Genomic DNA, 6,494 nt, shown 5'->3' on the forward strand with positions numbered 1-6,494 from the left:
TCACATACTGTTGGCTCAGGCGAGCAAACTGGTGACCTTCCGGTCACAGGGCTGGTTCCCTAACCTCCAGCCCATGACTGCCCCAATTATGCAGAAAATGTGAAAAAATGGTGGAACGTAAGAATAATATGTACTATTTCTCTTTATGAGATTGTTTACAAATATACAAGTATGAATTCATAACATACCTCTAGCCAGTTTCACTTACATACAGTGACCTTATCAGATGAAATGCGCTGGCAGGTATTTTTTACTTCCTTTCTTGAAACAAGTAACAATGCATCATTGTTTACAGGTGCAGTAAGCTCATCTTTTTACTTGACAAAATGATTTAAAATAAGCAATAATGTCTAGAAATCGTATGAATAGTCTTATGTTCTTACAAGTAGGGCTACTAGACAGGCAGCCTGCATTTAAGATGCTTTCATTTTCACATATCATGTTTTGAACACTTTGCTGTGCATGTGACTCAGTGTTTACTCCATAATATTTCCAGAAAAATTCCAAAGAAATGCTAATCCCTTCCCAGTCCCATCCATGCCTTGTGTTGTATTACTGTGTTTAAAGCTTTTCACCCCTTTCTCCCTGTGGACATAGGTAGGGTCAGTGCAGTTCAGGAGGTTGTTTTTCAGGTCTTCCCGTCCAGGCTTGCTGACAAAGGCGGTGAAAGTTGTGTTTTTGATCCCCCCTCCTCCAGGAATGTGTCACACTAAAGGGTCAACAACACACGCACGCACGTTTCGGCCAAAACGAAAGCACAGAAACAAACACCAAGGGGGGATTAGCAGGAAAAGAGAGAAACATTCCAGACATACCAGAGCCTTGTGAAGGACACACACACATGGCCCTCTGTCTCAACCTTCCTCCACACACAAACACACACACACAACACCCCCAGGCCTGAGCACATGCCTCCATTGAGAGATCATCTGGGAGGGGGGGCTCATTAACGACTGAGGTTCAAAGATAAGTCAAGCAAATTGCATTCTAGATCGCTCAGAACGTACAGTACAAAAGTCAGAGACCACCCTTTTATTTAATATCCAGTTACAACAGATATCAAGTGCAAGTGAGATATTTCTCAGGAGATTAGATATAAAATAATCCACTTGCACAAGAAAGAGGAAAATCAAGGAGGACATGAAGTTTCCAAAACAGGAGATTGAAAGATACGGAGAAAATAGGACTCCCACCAATTGTACACGACGTGCTAGACCACCAAAACTGACCCATCAGATAAACAGTACTTAAAGCTTTCATCTTTAAGAGAATCAAGCTTCAGTCTTGCTCCAGATCTGATCCGGTGTTTCTGTCCATCCTTCCACTGTGAGAAGACAACTCAGCGCTATGGCTCTGAAAGGATGTGCAGCTGTTAAGAAGCTCTTACTGAGAAAAGGAAACAGACAAAAAAAGAAGAACAAACAAAGAAGTCGCTGGTTTTCTCAGGAGAGTGGACTCCAGAGCCCAGACCTCAACATGACTGAATGCAGCGGTGAACCATGACAGTTCGAGCTAGGCCTTCAGGCTAATTTCTGCTAGCACCACTAAGGGATTTCTAATGGTATGTTAGTGCTATCCAGTAATATATACTAATGCCAGAGCACATTTTTTGGCCATTCTAGTTTAAACACGGATAGTAGAAGCTTCCAACACATATGAACTCCGCAAAAAATGGTATCTTGTCAAGTGAAATGATCTTAAATCTAGTCAATATATCCAATATTTCCCATTTTGAGATGGTTGTTCATTTATTGTAAGATTGTCCAGCTTATTTCTAGACATTTTTTACCTGTTTTAGGTCATTTTATTAAGTAAATTATCTCACTATACTGGCAGACAATTTTGCTTGTTTCAAGCAAATTTCTTAAAACAAGCAAAGAATTATCTGCCAATATAGTGAAATAATTTTGCCTACTGAAATTACTTAAAACAGTAAAAATGCCAAGAAATAAGATAAATTATGTGAAATTAAGCTTACAACAATCTCAACAGAAGAAATATTAGATTTATAGACTATATTTTAGATCATTTTACTTGACAAGATATCGTTTTTTGCAGTGAACATATATTTTTCCTTGTATGTAGCAGTTTCAGTTTCAGTAAAGTGCCCTTGTGTAAAGCTGCTGCCGCGGTTTTCCATTTCTAATAACTGATTGAAAGTCTGGAGGGACTACGGCTAATATTCGTGGTCAGTGTCAGTTGTATCTAGAACTTCTTGAAGGCCTGGAGGGACATGTGTTTCACAAAATCATTCAATTCATTGTAAATCAGAATGTAACTGGTTGATTCCCATGTCGGTTCCAAATTATGTTGGCAGTTATTCTAAGGTGTTAGGCTTTCAATCTAACCAATGGAAGAGCTCGCTTAGTTGTATCTACCTACATACCACATTGGAAAAAAATCCAGACAAATCCTGATTGAGTAATCAATTTTCCACCAGGCATATTGAAAGTGTAACTCTTTTGTTTCTGACCAAAACAATGGAAAATTACAGATAAATACAGACATCAATTTTTCCTAGAAATCATTAGGCCTTTTCTAAAGGCTTAGAAGGATCAGAGGATTCCCTACAGATTGAATGTGTTTGGATTACTTGGATCATGAGCAGCAGAAAATGCTACCAACTTCTAAGACTGAACTTTGGTGCTGTGGAAAAACATCCCTGTAGATTTCTTTGTAAAAATGAAAGGCAAAGTGTGGACACATCAACTACTGAAATGTCTGATATATTTAGTTGTTGAGGCTGTAATTTTCTGTTCGGGGTGGTCTCGGACTTTTGCACAACACTGTAAGTGTGACACATACTCGCTCAGGAGGTACTGTTTGTCCTAGAGAAAAACCCAGATTGGTAAAAACAGCACTGGCCCACACGGCCCTTCCCAGCAGTGAAGCCTGAGTGAGCTGCATCAGCTTATCAGTGAGTGAGAGAGTGGCAGATAACAGTAAATGTATTGTGTAAGAGCTGTTTCTGTGAAGAGCGCTTTAGAATAACAATAGCGCCGCTAAAGCCCCGTGGATCAACGCACTCCCATCCTCACTCCCCTCCCCTAAGAGTCATTAGCTTTATTTCTAGGAAATCCTGCTTCCTACCATTCCATTACAGTTCATCGGATATGTTTCCCCAACAGCTCTTCGTCCTCGGAATGAAATGTTCTGCTATTTGTAGCTAATAGTTTTTCTTGTTTATTGATTTTTTTCATTGCAGCACTGTAGGCCTGTCATCTCTGAGTCATATCCCACCCCCCCCACCCCCCACTTCCAGTTACTATGTGCACATGATGCGATTAAAAACAATGGAGCAATCCATGCTCAGCCCACAAATGTGCTCTTTCGTAGCAATTCTTGCATGTTGCAAGGCAGAATGTTACCAAAAAAAACCCACCACACCTACAATCAAAGTGTTTTATTCATTTCAAAAGAACGTTTTGTAGTTTGTATGCATGTGAAAGTGTGTGAAAACAAACACACACACACGTTATCTAAACCGCTTATCCTTCTGGGTTGTGGGGGTTGCTGGAGTCTATCCCAGCTGTCATTGGGCTGAAGGCAGGAAACACCCTGGACAGGTCGTCAGTCCATCGCAGGGCAGGCTATATTAACAGTTATTTCAGCGTTTCTGGGTCATTTTAGAATCATCTTCAGCTCCGTCCACCTTTTTGAACACATCTAACATTCCTTACTTTTTACTTACAGCTTCACAGTGTCCTACTAATTATGTGCAAGCTGTAAGATTATTATACAACTAATATGTTTAAATCATTTTATATGTTCATCTGCAACCAAATTGTTTTATTATTATTATTATTATTATTTTTATTATTATTATTTGAAAAAGTGATTCTAAACTTATTAAATGTTATTAACAGTATTAAAACTGGTCTACATTACAAACGTATTACAGTTTTGCCCTTGATTTCACTCAGCATATAATCATCACATTGTTAGTGCAGAGAAAATGCTGGAAGCCATGGACTGGATAGAGAACGCTGAGCCAGAGAGAACACTTTCTCTAAGTCACATGCTGCCATCTAGTGTTTAAATAAATGAACTGCACAAAAAATCAGTTCTACAGTACAGGGATGACAACAGCTGTAGGAAGGCAGAAGAGAGTGATGGTGGTGCTCGTTTTCATTTTGATGATCTTTTGTTTATCTGTTTATTTATTTACTCATTGACTGATGGTGTTTATTTATTTATTTATTTATCGGCTAACGCTGTTGGTGTACGGCTTTGTAAATAGCTTTTCTTATCTGTTGTTATTCAGTATTCACTATGAACAGTAGCCCAACACTGGACATTCACAGAATGACCATAAAAACAGTGGAGTTATGGAAGCTGTTGCAAGTTTAGTGTTGCTTAATTCTAACTAACAGTCATATTTCTGCCACATGGGGGCAGCAGAACTTTCCTCTCAAATACTCTGTAGGCGAGTCAAATAAAGAGAATATGTATCAATTTGTGTTTAATGTGGTTTGTGTTATAGGCTATATATTCTTATTTTCACCTGCTGTTACAGTTGTGGCCACAAACATAGGTTCCGGTAACAATAAGTTCATCTAAATCTACGTGTAAAAAAGGAAAGAATAGTTTTTGTTTGTGCTACAAGGCGTCAGTTTTTTGTTGTAATTTTAAGTTCCACCTTAAATGGAGCAGCAGTTACATCTGGCACCTGGACACAGCAGCCTCACCTTTTAAGGCGGAATTGGAATTTCCAATAAGAAGCCAACTTCAGCTTCACCCACAGGCCTGCTCTGTCAGAAATAAAGGTTCTGTGCAGGTACATTTTTCATTCGTCATGGTACAAACAATGTAAATGTATCTTTAAAGGTACAACAGTGGTTTAAAGTCCAACTCTGTACCTTAAAAACGTTTTTCCATGGGAAAAAAGTGTGTATTTGTACATTTTCATAACGTTTCAAAACAGAAAAATAAAATAAAAAGCCAGGATGTGTGGAATCAATACAACTTAAAATGTATAATTGCAAACAGAATATGACACAATTATGTTCTCTAACTAAATTTGCTCAAGACCCAGTGACAGTTTAGTACCTTTCTCTCTGAGAGCGTGTGGTCATGCATAAGAGCTGATATGGTATATTCAGAGGGTCATAGAAACAAATGCTACAGCAAATATTGCTATAAATTAGGATTATGAAATAGTACCAGTTTGTGTGTTATTCCATAATGTCAGAATCAACAGACTGTTTGATAAGACTTCAGAAGGTAAGCAGAAAGGACAATCGTTTCTCATTCAGTCTTCTCATATGTCAAGTTCAGAGGGTCAGAATAAATAAATCTGCACAGTAATATTTCTTGTAATCCATGCCATTGATTGTCTGTTAGATCTATTGTCATATGTTAATCTCAGATTCAACAAGGTGTTTGATCATCTAGAGTTAGGCCTACTGGAAATGCTTTAGGGTAAAGTGTAATATAAAGTGTAATATAACGTGTAATATAAAGTGCAGTAAATCTGCAGTTGTGCATTTTTATTATAAGACATGCTTTTAATTGTCTGTTAAATTGATCATAATTTGGTCTGAGATCAACAGACAGTTCCCAAGCCCTCTACCAGCAAAATATTGCTACTGCAGCATTTTAAGGTGGACCGGAAAATTCTAATAAGAAGCCAACTTCAGCCTCATCTGCCCTTGAGGCATAACTAACCAGTATAATGGTTATGACAAAAATCATACCTCAGAATTTCAACCGGTATACTGGATGAACCAGTAGACTGCCCAGTACCATCTGGAACTGTACTGACTGGTACACCCCCTACCAAAAAATATTTTCGGTGTTTTGATGATGTGCTGCAGAGTTCTGTCCCAAATCTCCCGTAGATGTTTTCATACTCATCATACCATTCGGTGACGCCTCATGCCCTGTAGTTGGGGGCACTGTCATACTGGAAAAGACCACTTCCATCAGGATAGAAATGTTACATTATGGAAAAAAGCTGATCACTCAGAATAACTGTGTATTGATTTGCAGTGTTTCTTCTTCTATACGGACAAGTGGACATACCCATCCATACATAAATGCCATCCAAAGCATAACAGAGCCTCTGGACTGCTTCACTGTTGAGATTTCAAGCATTCAGGCCTGTCCTCCTCTCTTGGTGTGCACCAAATATGCACTCACCTGATTATGGAGAATCCAATAAAGAGTAACTCATCTGACCAGATCACTTTTTTCCACATTTTCGTAGATCAGTGCCTGTGATTTTTACACCACTGAACCCTCAAATGTACAATCATTTTGTTATGTCCCTCTCTATGTAGCTATAAATGAACAGCTCTTGTCAAAAAGCTATTTTGTGTAATAGCGTTCTGTGATATAGCTTTTATAGGCAATAAACACTTCAGACCTCTGGTTCCTGTTACCACCACTGTGAATGATTCTGAACTGGTAGGTTTCTCTGAAATGCCATATTTTACATCAAAGCACACTGCATGACTTTGTTTACTTTGTTTAAGAAGTTTAATTGTGCTGAA

This window comes from Colossoma macropomum, unplaced genomic scaffold, assembly GCF_904425465.1.
Source record: "Colossoma macropomum unplaced genomic scaffold, Colossoma_macropomum, whole genome shotgun sequence".
In the NCBI taxonomy this organism is placed as follows: Eukaryota; Metazoa; Chordata; class Actinopteri; order Characiformes; family Serrasalmidae; genus Colossoma; species Colossoma macropomum.